Genomic DNA, 23171 nt, shown 5'->3' with positions numbered 1-23171 from the left:
ATTGTGGGACAAAGAGATGGGAACGAGAATTTGCTCTCTGGTCCCCTCTGGGCAGAGGAAGAGGAAAAAGGAGTATGGCAGAGAAAGTCTAGAACCAGGAGAGTAGACTCATAGTCACTAGTGGTAGGATGGCTAAGTGACATTTGCAAGGATATGATACACACCAGTCCTTCTAGAATTATGTTTCTAAGATGAGAATCTCTTCTACTCAGTCTTGCTTACATTTCCACAGTCTTCTGTCTCCTAAACTCAAACATGCCTTTTATGAGTGGATGTGTTGCAGAACATGAGGAAGGGCTGAGCTCCTTTATGTGTGGGCTCTTGTGATGGAATCCAGAAACAGGGAATAGAAAACTCTGAGCTAGCAGGTCAGATTAGGTTGTAAGACTGTGAGGTGCCATCAATGCAAATTGTGGTTTGGGGACCAGGACTTGGAATTCCATAGATTGTGTGTTTGGTGAGGTGAGATCTTGAGAACCAGGAAGGTTTTTCTGCTGAGTATCCAATCCATTCTCTATGTGTTCTTCTGATTCTTTCAGACTGACCCAGTTTTGCTCTGAGTCCTGACATCCTTTCTAGTTCAGCACCAACAATTAGCAGCCTTTGAAGGTGTACTGATGATGCCAGGGACTCAGGATCCCTGTGGTTGCTCTTGCCTGTGTGCCAAGACAGGACCTTGGGTAGGTTAAGGTCAAGAGGGATTATTCCAGAACTTGAGATGTTGGAGGTGAAATCACTTTAATAGGAGATTCTTAAGGTGACTCATGTTGCATAAAGATAAATATTTCTGAGCATTTATGGGGTCAAAGAACCTTGTAGCCAAGCTTATTACAAAGGAAAAATAGAATCTTCTGCAGCCTTTGTTTGCCTTCAGATTTGCTCGAGTTCCATCCAGAAAGTCACAACACAGGGAGTGGGTGGGGTGTGGAGGCTTCCCAAAGTAGACCTTCCCACCCACTTGTTCATTAGGAGAAATCACCACTTAGCTGTTTTTGTCTCTGCCGCCTACCATCCCTTGTCCCACGCTCTTACATTCTGTCCTATGCACTGGAAACAGACTCCCACCCTCTCAAGTGCCAAACATTGCACTCTCCCTTAGCATCACCTCCTGGAACCCATTATTTCAGGAAGGCTCCTGTGGGAGCTTAGGTTATTTGCTTGGTCTGGTATTTTTAAACGTGGGGTTCTGTCTGGTGTGTCTTGGGTCTCTCTTGAGGGGTGCTCGTTGGCTGCTGGAACATTGTACAACTGGCAACTTTGGTCAGACGTGGTAATAAGGTGTCGGCAAATGAAAGCGTTTTCTTCTTCTTTTAAAAAAATGTATTTATTAACTTTATTGGTTTATTTATTTACATATCTACTTATTTACTTCTTTATTCAGAAGAGCTTAAGCTACATTGTGAGTGGGGTGGGACTTACTCCTCCTGTAATCAAGTAGGGACAAGAAAGCTAGGGAAAGTTTGGTGGCCAAGGGGACTGATAAGATTCCTGAAAGAGGAAATCTTGCAGCTATGAAGACATAGGATAATGCTCTAGATTAGTGATTTTTAGGTTTAGATATTGCCAAAAATGATAAATAACATGTTGGTGATGACAGTGATGATTTGGAAGAAGTGTCTCTATGACTATGGGACAGCGTGATGATGGAAAGAATATTTTCTGGCTTTTTTGTTCAACAGCCCTGATTGGAAACACTGCCCCCGTCCCTTATTTGCAGGCCCAGGTGTGCACTCTTGGAGCCTCAGTTCCTTCTTACGTAAACTGGGGCAGTGAAAACCCACCTCATAGCCTTTGGGGGAAGTTCAAGAAACAATATGCTAACCATATTGGCCAGAAGCTGTCTCTTTGCATGTTACCGCAGTTGGTCCCCAAAAAGTAGCAAAAGACTTGACTTGAAATTTTAGGAGATACAGCTGGTGACGAATTTAGTTGACAAGCACTACTATGAAAGTTTATGTTCATCTGATGCTTTGGTAAGGTTAAATAAATTGTTGTACTTAGAATACCAGGGCAGAAAGGTGATGGGTATACATTTTCGTATAAATCCCATATTATTTGAAAGAATTCTAAAAAAAAAAAAAAAATTGCACTTAGAGTTAGTTGTTTCATAAATAGATTGACTCTTTTGGTCTTGTTTGTGTGATTTTTAGCAAAAAAAAAAGGAAAGAAAAAAGAGGAATGTCTATGGCGTCAACTAGTCAGGGTCTGAGAATAAAAGTAATCCGTGCTAATAGTTGCTGGTATGTACTGAGTCGTTGCTAGGTGATAGGCACTGATCTCAGAACTCATGTGTATTACATTATTTTATCTTTTAACAACTTAATTAGGAAGGCACAATTATTATCATTCCCTAGATCTTAAGAGCTTATAACTCCGTAGATAGTGAACAGCAGCTGTAGAAACATAAGACAGAGCCGGGACTCCTCACCCAGTGGCAGTGAGACTCCAAAAGATCTATCCCCCGCTTCACAGTATGCTACGTGCCCTCACATGAGCTGGAAAGAGCTCCCACAGACTTCACCATAGCTCTCATATTTCAGGTGGCCTTGAATGAAGAGGGCCCCAGCCACCGGGTCATTGAGGAAAATGAAGGAACGTGGGTGGTTCCACAAATCCCACCCGTCTGACTTTTATTAAGCACCCCCCCCCTTGTGAAAGGCATGCGACTCTGGGGCTCGGGGTGCTAAGAATTGAGCAGAGTGTTTGGTTTGGTTTGCTGTGGCGAGTCTGTCCCAGTGAGGAGGGTCGTTATCCAGGCCTCGTGGGTGTGTCTGTTGTTCGCAGGTGTCCCCACTACAGTGATCCCGCCTCGTTGATGCCCGGTGTGCCGGTGCCTGTGCTGGGAAGCGCTTTCCATTCATTATCTCGGTGGTTCCCAAATGCTGATCCACGGATCCATCTGATACCGTAATGACATTTTCAACAGACTGCAGCTAAATGAGAAAATTAAGGGCAATTTAGTGAAAATTTTAATAGACCTAAATTTAATCAATTTGAAGGGCTGTCCTTTTTTTTGAGATTATGTCCTTCTTACTTTTTGGTGTAAAATGCCCTTTCCTTTATGAAATGATGATGATGACAGATGGTGTGTGTGTGTGTGTGTGTGTGTGTGTGTGTGTGTGTGTGTGTACTAACTTGGCAAACAATTTTTAAGTTGTTAATTTCATGCGTTCTCTCCACTGTTTTTAAATTTTTATTGTGATGGTCCATGAATAAGGGAGGAAAAAAACTCCGAGCCTCGCTGCAATTCTGTGAGGGAGCTATTATTAGCCCCATTTTACAGATGAAAAAAAAAAAAACTGGCTAGAACAGGGCCTGGAATGCAGTCAACACTAAATGTCCTCCAAGTAGTTGAGCAAGTAGGTGACTCAAAGGGCTTGTGGCAGAGATAAAGTTTTCTGCAGATACTTTAATTCTCACCTTCCTGAAGATTGGCCTGGGGAGCTGCCCCTATCAAAATGTGGAAGCGAGAAGAAAATACTTCTGAGCCAGTCCTGGACATTGTCAGGGAGCTAACCCCAGCACAGGTAATTACATTTAAGATCAAGAAGTCCTGCTCTCTGTCTAACCGGAATATTTCTTGCTCTGGGGCATGAAAACCCCCTAGAAGATCGCACTTTAGTGAAATGCCTGCTCTTTTCACAGCCTTAGGAAGTGACAATAAGGATTTATGAAAGAGAATAAAAACCATAGTGATTTCTTTTATTCTTTTAAGTAGCTGGCAGATTGGAGGGAAGGAAAAAGTTACAAACACTGTTGTGTGGGTCAAATTAAAGCTTGAGCAGCGGCCTTGTCTTTAAGGAACTTTCCTTTGAAGATGGTGTTGTTCATTGCTGGTTTTCCCTGCACTCTCTGCTTCCTACAGGGGACATGTGAGCGTTCAGTTAAGGGTCCTCGTAGCTGCAAGACAGGATGGTGCCCCTTGATTACGCATGGACTATCCACACACAGGTGATCCCAAGTGCCCAGGGAGTCTTTGTAGAGACAGAGAGTGTTTTCTTTCCCCGCTTCTCCCATTTATTGACATGGAAGAATCATTTGGGGCTAGTGGCATCCATGTGGGTCTTGCCCAGTCTCTGTTGAGATGGAATTCAAAGTCAGCATCCCCAGATGCTGCTTGAAAGGCTGGCAGAATTTTGTCATCAAGTGAGCAGTATTTGCAGATAACGGCATTACCTTTTGATTTACGGTCATTGGATGCTCTTTTCTTGATTAACATGCACTGATGTTAGCTGTAGACTCTTCCCTGCCTGCTCCTTTGTGCGGCTGCCATGTTGGGGGGAGTGTGCAGGGGCGCACTTGTCTCCGTGTGCCACGGTGTTTGCGTGCACTCGTGCAGGGATGCTCAGACTCGGTCATCTACAGAATGGCTCCATATCATTTTGAGATGAATCTAGAAGGTCTGGATTGCATGGGTTCATTCTGCAGACTTCCAGCGTGCCTGGCTGGGGAGTCCCAGGTTTAAAGAGAAGTCTGAGCCATTATTGCAAAATGGGTCCATAAGAATCCAATCACCACTGAGGGCTTTCAACTTTGAAGAGAAAACAGACCGGAAAACCAGGGTTGGCTCAGCGCAGCCACGAACAGTTATTGGTTCTTTACATAATGTATTTGTTTTTCATTAAACCATTCAGATAAGGTCTTATTAAAGTGCCATGTATTATTTATCGTGTTTCTTATGAAAATGAGCTGAAGGGAAAATTCTGTCCTCTTCCTGGGGCATTTGCAAGCTTTTCCAATGCCAGCAAGAAAAAAAAAATGAAGTAAGCTAAGTGAACCCCCATCAGTGGAACAGACTGGAAAGCATGGGAAGGAGAGAGTAGGGAGTTAAAAAGCAGAAGCTCTGACCTTTTTTCCATGTGTGTTTTGTAGAACGGCTTTCTCTTGGGTTTTGTGAATTGTAAAATAATAAAATAAATAAAAGAGAGGCAGAAAGTAAGAAAAGAAGGAAAAGAGTGAAGCAGTTTATTTGTGAATGAGACCTTGCCCAGTGAATGTGATTTGTTAGACAACATAGAGCAAGGATTTTTCACACTAAATACTGCCCCCAAACCCAGCAGCGTAAAATACCAGCCAGAAGCCCCTTAGCCCCATAGCAACCTCTGCTCCGGGTGAAACATGGTAGCCTGCCCCTCTAAACCGACAGACTGTGTGAGTGACGGGGTGTTGGAGGGACTGGTTTTGCAAAGCGAAGAGAAGAAGGCTGGTCGGGGCCTGGTGTTGGCATAGCAAAGACTCTAGAGTTATCGATGGCATTTCAAAACAGAACAACAAAAAATGGAGCTGTGGAATAATTAATTTCCTTTTCTTCAGAAAGCATTTTGATTAGCCTGCAAAGTGAGTTGTGCCTTTCAAACTGATGGCTCAGTTCAGAAGGAGCCCTTTGGCTGAGAGTGGCTCCAGGAGCCCCATGGAGGAGTCAGCAGGGATGTCCCCCTGAGGCCCGTCCCCTGGTCCTGCCCCAGGTGCTCCTTCCTGGGGTGATCTCATGCCTCTCAGGGTGTGCTCTATCCTGCAGGCCAGCGGCAAGCCCCCAGCCAGGTTTCTTGCCTGGGACCAAAGAATCAAAAAAAGAGGATGTTCAGACAGCCTCTTGCTCTGAAAAAGAAAAAGAAAAATCCAATCACTGGGTCAAAATCTATTTCAAAAAATATGGCTACTCTTCTTGATCATGATTTTGCTTGCTGCCAAAAATGTGCTTTTTTTTTTTCCCCCTGTGGGGACCAACGATGCGTTAGAGTCTTAATATTTTCTTTTGATTTGCAGATCACATCCTATTTTATTGCATAAAGACTAACAAAATCTACTAATGAATAATTATTACTTCATAAAATAAAGGGAAGGGGGAGATCCCTCTGCAAGAGCAGAATGCTAATTTGGCCAAGGAGGGCTGGCCAGGCAAGAAAAAATAAAATATAAATAAACCATTGTAATTTGCCCGCTGCAGCCCACAGAGTAATGGCTTATCAGACACGGACTTCCCCACCCTGTGCATTTATAATTTGAGAAGAGCAAGGATTGTGGGCCGGAGAAGCCCCCTCGCATTCACCCGGGGCTGGCGTATTAGTTAGTCCAACAGGGTTGACTCCCATGCCAGCCAGGGCGGTTTCCCCATTCAGCGGCTCAGGCTGGTTCAAGTGCTAGCCGCTGCGTGCACAGCCGAGGCAAGGCGCAGAGCGAAAGCTGCGCCCCAAAGCCTGGGGGCGCGTCGCTGCCTCGCCATTCTGCCGGCGGTGGGGGCCCCCCAGCATCCGCCCTCCCTCGGGCGCCGGGCACCGCAGCCCTCAGCTCCCCGTGCCCCCAACCCCTGGCGTCGTCTCAGCACTCTTCCGAAGGGGAATCCCATTTCTGTGTTTATTTTCAAGGAGTCGGGCAAACAAACCGCCACCAACATCTAAAGAGTCTGGGTCCCAGCTGGGCAATCGCATTAATTGTCCCCCTCGCCCGGATGCTGGCGACGTGGGGCGCTCTCTCACTTCCTCACCCGCCCCGCGGAGGTTTTTAGCAGACACATTTGAATTTTGGTGAGTCGTTTTAGAGGGGGGGAAAAAATAGCAGAGGGGAGGGGAGAAAAAAAAAAAAAAGCCAACCCTGCCCCTGGACCCATTTGACAAATGAGGAAGCAGGCAGCATCAGCACCAACGGACTGAGCCTCAGTGTGAGTCAAAATCTCCCTCTCTCTCTCTCTCTCTCTCTCTCTCTCCTTTCTCCCCTCCCTCTCGCCCTTAGCTTTCTCCCCCCACCCCACCCCCAGCATCTACAGGAGGGCATCCACCCCCTCCCCCTCCCTTACAAGTTGCCTTTGCCTGTTCTTGTCATCTTCACGGGGGGGGGGGGGGGCGTGGGGGTGGGGGCACCGTCCACTTTGCGGGCCATCAGAAAGCAGGCCCAACAAACCGGGAAAGGGTACAACCACGAAGGCAACAAAATAGTTTCCCGGCCCTCTGGAGTATCTTAGTTGGAGGCAGATGAACGCCAGGATCTAGCAAACCCGAAGGGAAGGAAGCCAGCGAGGAGGGACTGGCGCGCGCAGGGTGCGGCGGGGGGAGGGAGAGAGAGAAAGAGAGAGAGAAGAGGAGGGACGGCCACCGGGTTTTGACTTAGATAATCAGCAAAATTAAAAAGGAAAAAAAAAAAAAACAACATTGTAGCGACCAGGCAAAGAGCAGCGTGATTGCATGCGAGCGTCCCCACTCGTGCTCGGCGGGCGCCAGAGAGAAACGATGCAGCATCCTCTGACGGGGGCCACCTGCGTGGCGCTCCCCAACGTGGGCATGTGTCCCCAGCTCTCGTGTGCCTTGACTTTTATGTACTTACAGCAGGTAAGGCGCGCTCTTCCCTCGGTGTCTGCCTCCGGGGCTCAGGCTCCGCGGACTGGGTACCCGCATCGCTGGGCTGCGCTTTGGACCCTGGAGGGGGTTGGGGAGGGGGCTTGTGCTTTCGGATGGGAGGGGTGGATCCGGGCCCCTAGTTCTCTGCAGAGCCCGGGCGCCCCGCTCCCCGCTGTTTTTGCACCCCTCTGAATACTTTGAACGCCTGAATCTGAGCCTGGGTGCCGGGAGTTTAAAATTGCAAACTGCATTTTCTTTACTTGGATTTCTCTTGTGTCTTCCGCCGGTGAGGACCTGAGTCTGAGACCCCTTTGATGCTAAGTGTTTGGATCTTTGTGGAGGCACTCCCCTGCCTGGAGGATTAATTTAGCTGTTTTAATAGGGAGTGAAAAGACCTGTATATATGTGTATGTGCTCAGTATTTTTGTTTTCTTAAGTTTGTCTGGGCTGTGCTTTATTCAGTCTGCTTGATCTGAGCCTTTGGGTTTCTGGAGCGTGTCAGCCCTGGAATCTGCCTCCAAACTCACTGGCCATGCTGTGATGAAGGCAGTGGTTTAGGATGCTGTCTTTGTTGGCATGTGTAAAGGCTTTTTTTTTTTTTCCCTCCCCTCCTCCACTCTCCTTTAATGGTCTTACTGAAGGATTCTGTGTTTGTTTTATTTTCCATTCTGTGTGCACATCAGAATCTTTCATAGTGTTTCTCTCAGTTTTTCTCTGGGTGTTTCCCTCAGACCCTCTCTGTTTCTCCCTCTTTACTAGTAGGGCTGCTGCCTAAGTTGGTTACTAGTCTTGAGAAGCAGCTGCACTGTCACCTGGTGGGGGGTGGGGAACAAGCTTAGTTCTGGGTCTCTGGGCAGAGGCTGTCCGTGTGAATTGGCAGGGTTGGAAAGATTTTGTCACGCAGGTAGAATCCTGTTCCCTGCCCAGTATCATGGTCCTGCTCTGTGAAGAGTTAACAGCGGTTGTAGTCGTTTTATGTTTTTTGATGGACTCCCTTCAAGAGAGCCATTTGTTAAATGTGTGGGGCATTGTGGCTGACAAAACTTCCTTCACAAGTGTTCGGTGGGGCCTCCTTCCCCAAAGACCCTCAATTTCAATCTGCGTTGTAGGAATATATGTATTCATAAAATGTCAAAATTCTGTTTTGAACATTTGGGTAATTTGTTATGGAGTTGGTTGCCTCCAGAAAATGTTTCTATGGCATATTTTCTGTTGGAAGACCTTTGGAGAACAGCCTTTTCTTTTTGTTGTTTTAATAGCTCAGGAACAAATTGGTTTATCCTTTTAAATATTGTTCTATTCCATTTCTCATTAAGCAAATTGTGCCAGAAAACATCTCCCAAGAGCCTATTGGTAACATATTATATGATTCATCTGCTTCTACCATCTCTGTACCTTTGCTGTGAATGCCTCTGTGCGTGTGTGTGTGTGTGTGTGTGTGTGTGTTGTGTGTTTTATACCAGCTACCCACCGGAAGACTATCCTAATGAGCATTTCTACAGATGCTCAGCCTCAGTTGAATTTAATCAAATTATTAATATGAGTTGATCTTTTCCTTCCTCTATTCACTTCTTTCATGTTATTTATTAATTAATTTGAACAACATTACTTAACAAGTGCGGTGCTATAGGTATTCCATGTTCTCACTGTTTCTTTGTGCATTATTCTTTCTAATAAATTGGTGTTTCCTCCTTCTAGATTGTTAAATGGGCTTGCTCATTTAGGCACAACTTAGGAGAGAAGGCAGTGAGTTTGAGTGAGAGGCTCTTCTTGCCATGAAAAGGACAAGTCTATGGGATAAATGCAGGCATTCTCAGCACCCACCAGGCAGTCTCTCCTAGGAGGGAGAACGCTCCTGCCCTGACAAGGGGAGGCTCAAAGGGAATGTCGGCAGCCATAACATATTTAGAAGTGACTAAAGCAGCATCATGGCTCCATATGAAGATAGATGGAGGTGGGTTTTGAAATGTGCTTTGGGATGCAGCCCCCTCCAGAAAGGAAGGGCTTGCAAGGCTTTCAGTGAAAGTGTTGATAAGAGGATGCTGGGACACGGCGTCAGAATGCGGTGTGCGTGTGCCTGTGTGTGTGTGTGTGTGTGTGTGTGCACATATGTATTTTTTCTGAGTTTCACTAAATGCCTAAAGTATAGTGCAGGCAGACAATTATTTTTGCCTGTCTGTTTGAGAATTGGTTTTCCAGCCACACCTCCCACCCTGCCTAAGGCTCGTGGTCAGGGCAGGAGAGCTATACCTTCAGGTCATCTCTACTACCCGGTGCTGCCATGTTTGTGTAGAAGTCCCCTGTCACTGCTTTGATGTAGCTGTCCGGACCATTGGCTGATGAAGGGTGTGAGATAGTTCACTTCAGTCCCCACAGACCACTTCCTGATAACCATCCGTACGTCTTCTATCCATATATCGCCACTATGTTTCCTATCTGCTGTTAACCTATAGCTATCTCTGTGGCCAGAGATTGTATCTCTATTTAATTTTGATGATCAGAGGGCTCATGTGGACTCTCAGAGTATGCTGATCAAATGCCTAAATCAGGAAACATCTCTATAAAGAACACCTGCATTAGAAACATTGTATTTTACTATTATTTCGAAGTGATCCTCTTTTAGGAGTCTTCGTCATTTCAGATCACCAATTACATAAGAAAATGGTAATTAAAACACAACGATCTTATTTTGGAGGCTTTCTCATTCTGTTTTATAAACGCACACGCTCTGATCAGGGGCTTCTTCACTGAAATGTATTCTCCCGGAATAAAGTTCATACAGCGCGTATTTCTCACCCAGTGTCTAAGGAAAACCCCTTCATCATTTGCTTTCTTTGACTCGGCCATGACATCCAGCCTTTCCTCCTACACTCTCCCAGATCTGTGCTGGAGACAATTCATAAAAACAAAAATCAGTTGGGATACCCCAACACCTGAGTCTACTACGAATGACCCAGTGAAAATGACATAACCCTTTTGCCATGAAGAACTTATTTATTCAGGCCAAGGGAGAGACAACTGCAATGTTTAAATTCTTGGACCGATTCCATTTCATTTATGTATCTTCCCCGATACCTCTGCTTTAGGTGGCTATATCCTGATAGTTACGATTTCTTCCTTTGTTTTTTAATCTTCCTCCTCTCTCTTAACATCGGAGATAGTGCCACAGTTTGGAATTGCAAGACGGGATAGATATCAAATCCAGCAGGGCCGTCGTGTGCATATGTACACTGGGTACACATGTGCATCTACACACCCGGCTACCTCTAGTACGTAGCATCTGTCTTGTGCTTGTAGACCATTCTCAGGCGGGAGAAGCTCTGGAGCCTCTGACTTCAATCTTGCCGTCCAGGGGAAGTCCCTGCTTCGGTCTCCGTTCTTGACACACTGCAGTGGCTTTATTGGATGTCTCCTTTGATGGCAGATCTTCTGCCATGTGAGAAGAACGGCAAGTCCACATCTCCCCACTTTGGAATCTTCCCAGAATCCCAAAGGGGCTACTCACTTAAACACCCTTGCTTTGAAGGGAATTTCTGAATACAGATTCCAAATGTGGGGAGTTTCTACAAGCTAGGTCGAAAAGGAATGTGTTTTATTTTTCACGGAGAAACAGAAAACAACCACACACACACATACATACATACACACACCCACAGAACTCTGGAGATGCTTTCCCATCCTAAGGCACAGGGAACGAGACCAAACAGCATCCATCACATGGTGGGGTATGGCAAGGCTATGGACAGAGCGGACGAGGTTTGTTTTCTGATGCACAGTACGTGTCAGATCTCCTTCAGAGTCGTGATTCACACTGAGTTCTAACTCCCTGAAAGAGGATAAGTAACATATTAACTTAGTTTTCCCTATTTCTACACCACCGTCAGTGTCTCCCAGTCCTGTTCAAAGAAAGCTTCTCATCTGTCAAATCTTATTCACTCAGAACCTTTTTATCAGCCTAAATTTAAAAACAAGTCAAAATGCTTAAAATCCACACTCAAAGATGGGGGAGGGCCTTTAAAGTGGGCCATGCCACTGTCAATATCCGAAGATTGGTAATTTTTCCCACTTAATGATGATCCATGTGGTTTGTTTTAAATAGTGAAGTGGTTTGTACAAAGGGTAATTCCTGGTAAATGAAGCCATTGCTCACCGTGGACATCTTCAGATCGAAAGCAATTGAACTGAAACCTGCATATCAACCCTTTCTGTCTTTAATTAGAAAGTGGTTCTCACAATGGAGTCACAGGGAAGGTGGGTTCCCAGAGTAAGGCTGGAGGAGGGGGGACGGCCCCCTTGCACCAGCCATGGTTATAAATTTGGGAAACGTTAGGTGGGCCATAACAATTATGGCTGTGTGGAAAAGTTCAATTCTCATTCCAGTTACTTACCTCGCGCTGCTCTGTCTGATGATTTATAGGGGGGCCAAATGGCATTTTATCACCTTCTTTCTTCTTGGCTTAATCCCTTGTTGATTTATTAGATTGTGCTGTGGATTGGGGGTAGTCAATAGTGTCAATAACGCAGAAAAGAATTAGGATAGATTATCTTCATGTCTGAATTGTTTAAGGAATTTAAGTGGCCAGAATGAGCACACTTCTAGGCCTGGGTGACTGTCTAATAGAACACAGGTCCCTGTGTCCCTTTGTGTCTCTTTCCGGAGAGATCCTATGCCATAATTCGGCAAGTTAACCCAATTCCCTCTGACTTCCCTGAATTTTCCCACAGAGGGGAGGAGGCCTGAACTGTGGGGGTTCTCCTTAGCCTGGAGAGGCCCGCATCTCAGGTGGGCTGGCTGGTGTTCCTCCTGGGTTTCTCCCACTTGGGGACCATGGGGGCCGGGGTTGGGGAGTGGTGTCGGCCGCAAGGTTACTTGGGCCGCCTCTGCCTTAAGATTATTTAGTCTGACGTTCGCTAGTGGAAATGGTAAGCATCTGCTAGCCCGCAGACCCGAGTCCTGCGCCATTCCGCAGCTCTGCCTGCCATTTCGCGGCGCTTTTTCCGTGCGAGAACGTACAAGCGGCTGCTTTTCTGCCTTTGCCCGAGTGGAGGAAGCCCGTGTTATTAGCGCTCACATGCCATCTGTTTTCCTTGCAGCTGGCCCTTGAGTAATTGTCCGGTAGCTGATGGACTGAGGGTAGACAATCTTTTTTAGGGTTTTCTGATTCATTTAACCAGGCTCTCTGCCCCAAGAGGAAACATAATGCTTGTTTATTCATATCGGCCTGGTAAAAACAGTGTAGTTTGTCAGGCAAATAATAGTCTTCTGGAAGAGAAAGAAATTGCAGCGTTGTAAACAAAATCAGGTTGGTGCGTCGCGGTGCCTACGGGGGCTGGGTGATGCGCGGGGGATGTCATCCCGTGAAGGAGGCTGAGCTGACAAAGCGTGGGCGTAATTGCCCCATCTGCAGAGACCTTTTTAATGGACGAGGAGAGGTGTCCCAGTGTGCTGTTTAATTCAATTAAGAAAAGCAAAGAAAGTTCCATTCATCAATAAAGTTCCCTATTTCTGGGAGCTCCCCGGGAGAACTTTGCCTGGCCGAGCGCTGGCCTGGGGCTGGCGCCATGATGCGCGGGCCCCATTGAGAGAGGCTGTGTCAGACAGGGTCAGCTCGCAGGCACAATAGCTCAGGAGGGTCCCCGCCCTGGCCCTTCAACCGCACTGAGTGTGAGCGAGCTAGAGAAATGAGCAGCGAACCTATAGGCTGCCCCGGCAGGGAGAAACTCAGAGAACAGAGAAGGGACTTCCCCCAAGGATCCCCAGACCTGATCCCTGGGCCTGGCCCAGGGGTAGGAAAGAACTTCTGTGGGTGGAACTTTCTGGCTCCTGGCAGGGTTTGGGGAAAGGGGTTTCACTGCCGTTTCTGGTCCTCCTGGCGTACTGAGGCCCTGATTCATTGGTCCCGGCTGAGGAAAAGCAGATGCCTACTATCTGTTGCTTGGGATCCCACTTCTAATGCCCGTCTTCTTAACTCACATGTCTTCTATTTGTTCGGCACCGAACACTTAACAAAGCAGGCTTGCCAGGCTTCCTCTGACCTGTTAGACTGGAGGCAGCATGACGGTAGAGACTTCTCCGTTCTGTCACTCTACCCACAAGGCCTAGAGTAAGCCTGAGACATAGAAGTCATTCAATGCAAAGATAAAGGGAGGAATGAATGAATGCATGTGTACGTTTGGACTTGCTGGCAATCGCCACTGCTTTCCACAGAGCTATAGGAGGACATATTTACTCCTTTTATCCATCCTTTCACTTGGCCACACAAGACATTTTTGGCAGGCATTGAGAATATCATAGAAAATCCGTTAGGAAGGGTCCTCGCCACCACGGAGCCGGCATTCCACTGGAAGGAGGACAGGCAGTGTGAAAGTTAAGTGAATCAAGAGGGCGTTTTCAAGTTGTGGAGTGCTTGACGGGAAACAAGCAGGGTGATGGGTACAACGTAAGTGGGGGGTGTTGGCTCTTGGCTTCTGCAGTGGGTGGGCCAGTAAGGGTCTTCCGAAGAAGGTGATGGTTCTCCTGAGGGTAAGAGAGCATTCGGCAGGTGAGGAGGGATGGGGAAGCGCAGGTACAGAAGAGGGTGGATGAGCCAAGAGGCACAGGGAGGCCGTTTGTGGAGCAGGTGGGTCGTGTCCCGGTGTGTCAGCCTCTGTGAATGGAGCAGAGGCTTTCTGTTAGCCTCTGGGGCCATACCGAAATGAGGGGAGTGGGAAGGAGAAAGGACAGAAATGAATGCCTTCTGCCTAGATAAGAGGAAACCGCTCCTGGGTTGTGGACAAACCCATGGAACATGTGGAAACACCTTTGTGGGTCAGGGGTAGAGAGAGGGTTTTGAGGGAGGCCACGAGAAGACCTCCCTTGTGGCACACTGAGAGGACTGTTGGTAAAATGTCATCCAAGTGTTTCCAACAGTGAGCTTCTTACACTGCAAATGATAAACCCGGTCCAGGGTTCATCAGATTTCCAGCATTTAAGCATTTCCTTCCAAATGTTTACCAATCCACTCATCCACAGAGCAACAGAGCAATATCATCCACTGAATACTTTTAAAATTAACTTATATTTTGAACCTAAAAGTAGATTTGGCCAAACTGAAAAAAATGAAAAATAAATAAATAAATAAATAAATGGCTAGAATCATAGCTGAGATATTCTTTTTTTCTGATGTTCTTTGAAGTATTTACTCATTCACACATTCATTCACTCATTCATTCATTCCATGTTCATCAAGCTTATAGGTGCCAGCTGCTCTTTGAGGTTTTCTTGGTTAGCAAAGGTTTCTGTCCTCACAGAGAGGCCATGAAGGTGCTTATACGCGTGCCATCTTGTGAACCATCGACGTAGGACCACACTTTGGGCAACATTGGCTTGGTCCATTGGATTTCCTAGGAATCCTCTTTAACGTTAGACCTGGATTTGCTCATTCCTCCCCTGACCCATTCGCAAAGGGCAGGACTCTAGGTACCTGCTTTGTGTCGCCTGCTCCCCTTCCCGCAGGACAGCGGTCTGGGTAGGAGGTAAAGGGGAGTGACCGCATATTTAACATCGACCTCATGCATGGGCCTTTGAGATGATGGTGTTGAGGAGTGGGTGTGGAGGTCTCTAACCCTTGACCAGGCTCTAGGGGAGAGCCGCCTCAGCCTGTTTCTAATCCTGCTCTTTATGTCGTGTCTGAACACACACAGAATCAAAATGAGGAATTGGACCCGGAGTGAAAAGCGTTCAGGTTACTGTGTGTTCCCAGGGACGTAATGACTTTCCCCCCCCAACTTTGCAGCTCCGGAACAAAGTACAAACAGCTGTAGGATTTAACTGCCTCAGATTTCCCAGTCCTGATGAGTAAATGCACAAAAGGTTTAGTCTTAATGAGCCTTTTCTTTTTTGGCGTTTGATGTTTGCCCAGGAATCACCTCGAGGACTACATTCCCCTTATCAGAAACAACAGCAGAGATCCCTGCTCTTCCCTTGGGTAACTGGGCACTCTGTTGCTCTGCCTGAATCCAGGTACGGGGCAAGCTCTGCTCTCATGCAAGGGTAAGGGCCGGGAGCTGAAGGATCTCTCCCCCGAAAGATGAGTCCTTCATTAACAGCAAACAGGATCAGCAGCTATAAACAGAATCAACAGCCAGGTCCACCTTTCCTGTTTTTGGATATTTCCAACTGTCCATCTCATGAGTCTTGCAAAATTCAGAGGAGAAACCTACATCCCTTTTCCAACCGAGTGGTGTCGACTGCCCCCAAAGCATAGTTTAAATATTGGCATCTCTAGAGTGTATACAGGATAGAAGTCATGAGCTGAGGGCTTAATCCCAACCATGTTATTCAACTAGCTGATCCACATGGATTGAGCAAAGGGCACATTGCTCAACTTGATTTGGGTCTTTACTTGCTTCTCCAGAAATCAAGGCTAGGAATAACCATTTCCTACTGTGCTTTGTAAGATGAAGGATGGTACAGATTCTAAAATTTAGCACAGTGGCTGGATATACAGAGAAGCCACCAGATGTTTGTTAAAGAAACAAATGAGTGAATGAATGACTGTGTAGAGGAAAGTAGCATCTGTTTATCAAGGCTGAGTATACATTTTTCTTTTCTATTTCTCCCCAGTCCACATGCTTGGTGCACCCATGGCCTCCCAAGGGCACAGACACCCTGAGTCTGGGCATCTCCCTTGGGTTCTGTAGTCCCTCCTGCCTGTTCTGGGTGACTTCTCCCTCCTCCTCCTGTCAACTGTCAGTCCTCTGGTGGTGTCGGATGTGATGTGGCTGCACAGCTCAATTAATGCTCTGTGACAGGAGGAGGGAAAATAAAAATTGTCTTGCTCTTGTCACCAGCAAAGTTATTTACTTTCAAAAGCTGACAGAATCACAGTGCAGGGGCTTCATTTATTTCCATTCAGAATGTCATTATTCTGTGACGCAGGGGACTTGGGCACATGCTGAAGTTTATTCCCATAAGCTTTGACAATGGCAGTGGCCTGCTGCAGTCCTTCTGGGTTCCCAGAAGGGTGCTGGGCTCTGGCACCCGGACGAATGCCCCAGGCTTGGGATGTCCTGTCCCGGTGGCGTGTGCGTTTTCAGACCCTGGATCTTTCCAGTGAGAGGGAGCGTGTGTCCCACTGCCGTCTGATCACTCGTCCTGTTTATGCTAAAGCAAAAGAGCAAGGTTTGGGACTCCTAGTTTTAAAGCTATCTTCCTCTGGGCCAGTCCTAGAATTTCTAGAAATGAAAAGCCTCTTGAAAGTAAGTGAATTTGCTTTGGATCTGTTGTCTCTATTTAAGCCCTCTGACAGGCTCTTTTATCCCAGTAATCTGTATAAAACTACACTTTTTTTCTTTCTCTCTTTCTTTCTTTTTTCCTTCTTCCCCCACACCTCCTGTTCCCCTTACTCATTTGCAATGAGAAAGAAGTTAAACTAGGAAGGGTTGAGCGGAGAAATTCTTTCCTCCATGGTGCAATGGCAGAACCTTCCACTGGGGGTCTCCGTTCAGGACATGTGACTCAGGATTCCTGAGAACAGTCTTTTTCTTTTCTTTCTTCAAGTCTCCTTTCGGTTCCATTCAAAAAGTGAGGCTCCTCTGTGAGCAATAGAAGACACCGTGTGGAAGTTCACGTTACGTAGCCAGGGAGAACCCAGCCACCCCTCTGATGATGATGATGATAATAAAATAATTAAAATAATGAAATAATCAATAACTTTTGTGGAGTGCTATGTGACAAGCGCACTACTAAGCACTTTTACATGGATCACTTCATTTACTCCCCCACAAAAGGCCTCTAGGGAGTCTCTGCGAGTCATCTGGTGTTTTAGTTGCAGGTCTGAAGGGGGAAGAGCTGGTCTGAAACAAAAGCCAGGTACAGCGGCCCCTGAAAGGACAGCTATGCCTGTGATTCTGCGCTGGCCCCACAGGCTTCCTGGGGCCCTGCGGGCCGCCGCCTCCCCTCCATCTACCCCGGCCTCTGCGGGGCAGCGTCCTCGTGGCTCGTTCCTTTTAAAGGCAAAACTTATCCAAAGGGGAAAGAGTCGTGCAGTCTTTCAACTTTGAAGCTTTACGTGATTTTAGTTTGAAGTCCTTAGGATTATGGTTTGAACAAATGGCCACACACACGGAGGCTTTCAGACTTGGGGAAGGCGAGAGGAGAGAGCGCAGGGCTGATGGGAGCCTTCCACTCCCAGAGAATGATGGAGTGCATTTCTCCGCAGCCAATTCCAATTCCCAAATCCCCCTTGTGCCGAGGAGCTCTCCAACTAACACAGGAAATGCAGTCACCGCCCGGCACCGTATTAATGATTTATACACCCTGCACCACTGCTTTTGTTCACTTGCGGGGCCTGGTCGTGTTAATAAAGGAATTTCTGGGAGCAGGGTCCCGGCTTGCCATGCTGTTTGGCTCAACGCAGTGCAAGCTGCTCCACAAATCACAAGAATTTAGTGCTTTACAACCTTGCTAAGCTTAGATCATGTGTGCGTGGACGCGCATGTGTGTGTGCGCGCGTGCTCGTGTGTGTGTGTGTGTGTGTGTGTGTGTGTGTGTGTGTGAGAGAGAGATCAGATTCACCTAGGGACGTTTCCGCTGCCTTTCTATACAGAATGAATGAAGGAAGTGTACAATCTATCTTAGATGCTTCAGGTGTTATTAGGGCCCTATTTGTATCCCGTTTGGTGTTTATGCTTTATGGTGTTGTCAGTGAAAATGGGCTGACACCATTTTATTAGCATAAAGAGACAAGATCACATTAGAATCCCCCTTCCTTCTGTATCATCAAAAACAACAGACAGGGGAGCCAGGAGGTACCAGAGGCAGTGGCACTATTCGCTACAGATCAGTAGGAAATTCAGGTGTTCTTTAAACAATGGGATTTTCGAGGCTTAGAAAACAGAACAAAACAAAAAACAAAACCTCAGTTATTCACAGGAAAAGAATTCTGCTTTGTTTTTGAAAATGAGTGAGGAGATTCGTTTTCAGAATTGAGGTTTCTGGATCAAGGGAAGTTTCTTCCTGTCTAGTAAACCACAGAAAACTTATTTTAACCTCAGCTTTTTTCCCTCCCTAATTAGAAGTGAAAAAATGATATAATCAAATGGTATATTGAATGTTCAATGCCTCTTTAAAGATATCTGCAGAGAAAAGCCCTGTGTTAGTTGTTTTTTTTTTTTCTTTTTGATTATGGTTGTGTTCTCTTAATTATATCATGCTTTACATTTTGTGTGTGGTTATATTTTTTTCCTCCTGTAGAGCTAAGAACTGAAACCTAGCAGAAATCTTGAGTAGGAGTTTGAGGGAAAAAGAGAATATTTAGAAAATTGGAATGGTACTTGAAGTATTCTACCCAATAGGATTTTTTTTTATAAGGTAAAAATCATGATTTTAGGAAATGTGCCTGACTTTAAAATAAAGATATATGAGGCTTTGAGGAAATAAACATGTCGATTTGTTTGAATTCCTAAAAAATGTCTGAAAGAGTGAGTGCTCTGACTACTGAACAGAACCCCAGCTGACCTACACCCAAACCAGGGCTTGGGTTTTCTTTTATAAATGTGAAAGTTTTGGCTAACTGGTTCTTACTCACATTTATGCTTATGAGAAAATTAAAAGCATTTCTGGATACTGTCTAGGGTCATAGCAGCAATGAAACAGAGGTGAGTACTCAGTTGAAAAGACTAGCTTTGATCGTCCTGCCTTCCTGAAAAGTAGAGGGCAGGAGGGACATATTTACATAAGTAAATAAAGAACGTTACAAAAGTTTTCATCACAGGAAATATGAGACAGCATTTTGGACTAAGAAAGCAGGTGTCCAGCAAATGCAGTTTACATTTATATTGTACTGATTTCTGTGTTTGCCTTTGTCCTCTCTTAAAGGACTCTGTGAGTGTTTCATTGTCTTTAATTATGTCTACGAGGCACAAGACAGCAGTCAACATCTGCTCTATTGTTTACTTGGTTTACATATAGCTTTGATGGGTTATTAAACCATCTATTTTTCAAACCGAAAACAGAGAAACCAGCCGAACCCATATTATGGCATTTTGTAAAGATCCATTATGCAATTAGCACTTGGGATTTGTGCAAAGCTGGTGATTCACCCAAATAAACAGCCCTTTATTCTGATAGCTCCTCTTGGCTTTGCGAAAAATATCAATTTCTCAAAAAATAAAATCACATTTCCTCCTTAATCATGGAGCATGCCAAGATGATGTGTGAATACAAGGGATGGATCCTTCACGTTCTATATCCAAAAAAGAGCATAATGATGTCTTTAATTCAAGCCAGCAATTACTATATTACATAAGACAACTAGAGGCTTACACAGAAGACAGACTTTTGAGAGTTTATTTGATTCTATGGGTGGAGAAAATGCTCTGTTTTTAACCATTTTTGGAAACTTCCTGGTCTATTTATGCAAGCCGTATCGAGTCGTCTATAGCAAAACGTGTGACATCCCTAATGATTCAATCAGACCTCATCCCCTCACTTAAGTAATCGGTTAATAATTAATTCACTTGCTCATTCATTCAACAAATATTTATTTAGCCTCTGCTCCGCCTCAGAAATTGGGTTAGTCACTGAGGGTACAGAGACAAGGGAACCAACTTCATCTTCCTTCACGGAGCTTACAAGTTCCTAGGGAAGGCAGGTAATAAGCAAGGGATCCCCTTACACATTTGTATCGCAAGTTGTGGCAAGTGTGCTTAAAAAAAAGAAAAAAAAATTGAGTCCATGGAAAACGTGGGGATTGCATTCAAGGATGAAGAGGGCTGTCTGTGAGGAAGGGATGTTCAAGCTGAGATACGGAAGGAGGGCAGAGGCAGGGGTTGGGTGGCAGAGAGCAGGCATGCTGAGGTGGAAGGCGTGTGGCTGGGTGTTCCCAGGAACCAGGAAGAGGCCAGAGAGCCCAGAGCACCATGGGAGAAGGGAAAGAGGCACAGGGGCTAGAAAGACACCGCAGACACTTAGAAGCACTGATGGGGGGAGGGGGTTGGACTTTACTCAAAAAAAAAAAAAAATTAAAATGGAGGAGAAATAGTGTTAAGAGCTCTAAGCAGAGGAGAAATATGATTGAACTTGGCCTTTAAGAACACCAGTTTGGCTGTTCTGTGGAGAATAGATCGGGGGGGACAAGATTGAAAGCGGGGCTCAGATAGGCGGCCACAGCAATAATTGAGGTGCGGGATGATGGTCGCCTGCTCTGGGAGTTGGCAGAGGAGACGGACAGGAGTGAAAGTTTTAAAAAACAAGCCTGATATTCCTTATGACTCCCCTTCATCCAAAGCTGGGTGTTCAGTCAAAGGAGAACAAATGGAACGCCCCGGAGGGGACATCTGAGGGCTTTGGTGAGGATGGTGATGTCCCAAGAGGGACCGACCTGGGGGGCATGGGGCTTCACCAAAGAGAATTACAGGCCAGCTTGAGCAGATGTCGTCAGGCCACAGCTCCTGGATGCTCCTTGGCCAGAGCTCAGAGTCTCAGCGGTTGGTCTTGCACTTTGTTCAGTAGCACAGTTACCGCCTGCAAAGCCGTAGCCCAGCTCCATGGGGTGGTCTCCCACATCAGAGCAACTAACTTCCAAGGGGGTGGGTGAGGAGTGGGGAGCCAGTTTGATGGAACACCCAGTGGGCAGCGCCTCCTCCGGCCCCCTCCCGAGAAGGGAGCACAGGAGTTAAATGCATTGTCATAGGAGTCAGGCAAAACTGGCTTTGGATCTTAAAAACGCCATGAATCTTGTGGACCTCCGACCAGCTGCAGGGACGGATTTCTTCACTTCTCCGAGGCTTAGTTTCCACACTGGTGAAGTAGGGGTGATAACGGGATCGGGAACATGGGGCTGTTGTAAGTACTGCGGGAGATAGTCCGTGGGGCCCTCAGCAAAGCACCCAGCAAATAGAAAGCTCAAGAAATACTCTCCTACTGGTAGCGGCCGTGAAGGTGCTGGCGGAGGTGGTTGAGGTGGCCGTGACCGTGGTGTTGGCAATGACGATGGACATGACGAAGGAGGCCTGCTGGTGGTGGGGAGGATGACGTCTGAGCGTGGCAGGAATGTTGATTAGAATGCGGCATGGTGGGGCGCCTGAGTGCCTCGGTGGGTTAAGTCTCTGCCTTCAGCTCAGGTCTTAATCTCAGGGTCCTGGGATGGAGCCCCGCATCGCATCGGGCTCTCTGCTCAGCAGGGAGCCCGCTTCCCCCCCTCTCTCTGCCTGCCTCTCTGCCTGCTTGTGATCTCTCTCTCTGTCAAATAAACCAATAAAATCTTTAAAAGAAAAAAAAAAGTGCAAGAGGTTATAGTTACTCATTTAAAAAAAAAATAGAACGCAGCATGGTTGTCTCACCTGAATTTAGAAGCGGTTCAAATCTGCCGCTTGCCATCTTCGAGCGCAGTGGCGAGGTCCTTAACTTGTCTTTGTTTCAGTGTCCTCATCTGTAAAATGGGGACGATGATACTCAGTGTTGGTCATTATGAGGACTAAATAAGCTGAACATTTGATTAAAAAAAAAAAGAAGAAGAAAGAAAGAAAGAGAAAGAAAATGGTACAGCATTTGTTCTAATAAACTCTCCCAGGAGCAGAGAATGTTTATTAAATAATACATTGGCACAGAGTATAGCCTTGGGAAAAAAGAGAGAGAGAGAGAGAGAGAGAGAGAGAGAGAGAGAGAGAAAGATACCTAGTGGCTTCTGGTCTGTTTCTTTATTCTTGATTTTGCTTTTCATAGTGAGCAGGAAGGCCGTCTTCCCCTTTCCTCCACTGCCAGACCCACCCCCTTCTCTCCATGTGTTATGAGTATAACAGGTGTGTGGTAAGCCAGCACTCTGGCAGAGTGCACCATGAAAAAGACTCCCAGTAATTATAAAAATAACAACAAGGGCTGCTTAGTGAGGTGGGCAGATGAGCACACCACTAGCCAGAATGATAAACAGCGCCTGCAAATGTTAGGTCCCAGTGGGAGTGTGGGAACATATGGGGACAAACCGCACTAAAAGTTGGGCATCATTGGTAAGTTTAAGCGGGTAAGGAGGGCCAGTCCAGCACCAAGTTTTTTTTTTTTTTCTTTTTTTCTTTTTTTATCCTAATTTTAAATCCTACAGTTCCCTTTTGTCCCTTTGTTCTATTTTGGTCCTCAAAAGAGCATTCCTCTTTGAGGCCATCCTGGGAGTCTCCGAGGAAGGGTGGTAATCCTAAAACAAACAGCCACCCTGGAGTCTGTGAATTTCCACACTGAGCTGTATTCAGTATTCTTGGGGGCGATGCAAACCAGCACAGTAGATACTTTATGGAATGCTGACTTGTTGAGTTCGGATCTGTCATAGGTGGGGGTGCAGAAAAATGAGTACCTAGAAACCAGCCAGTTCGACAAGTTTATAAGCATTTGTAGAAAGGGGATACAGATGTCTCCACCAGATACTATTTGAAAAGAAGAGATGTGGACTATGGTCAGTTGATTTCAGGTTGACGTTTCTTATTTCTGGGTCTGAATATAGTTTGGAGATCATGCAGTCTGTGTTGGCATGGCTCCGCAGCAGTGGGATTTCTCTGGGAAGATATTTTGGAATTCTTGTTAACAGCCCATGCAGTTTTTCCTAGGATTCAGTTAGTGGAGGTTTGAGCCTGGATGCAATGTTTATAATGCAAGCACCTGAGTGCAGGTGCTTGCTCCTCTGCACATCTCCAGGATCCCTTAGTTAGCAAGCACATCAGCCTCCTTGGTCATGCAAAGTATGCAGAGGAAAGAAAATAGGATTTGGAAGCAGACAGGTATGTTTTTGGCTATGGCCCTCCTACCCAACTAGCCAGGAATGATGTAAATTCCGTGTTACGCTTCCTCATTTCTAGGACAGGGCAGTTACG

At 46.1% G+C, this 23171-nt stretch overlaps 1 protein-coding gene across 12 annotated transcripts in view; it reads left to right on the top strand.

Annotated features, from left to right (window-relative positions):
• The window catches only part of RBFOX1 (RNA binding fox-1 homolog 1), a 2042166-nt gene that overhangs the window by 1673414 nt on the left and 345581 nt on the right, over nucleotides 1–23171 (top strand). The gene's annotated exons all lie outside the window — the stretch shown is intronic.

This window comes from Lontra canadensis, unplaced genomic scaffold, assembly GCF_010015895.1.
Source record: "Lontra canadensis isolate GAN:19392208 unplaced genomic scaffold, GSC_riverotter_1.0 scaffold143, whole genome shotgun sequence".
Taxonomy (NCBI): Eukaryota; Metazoa; Chordata; class Mammalia; order Carnivora; family Mustelidae; genus Lontra; species Lontra canadensis.
The sequence above is the reverse complement of the archived record's forward strand: the minus strand, read 5'-3'. Positions and strand labels throughout refer to the sequence as shown.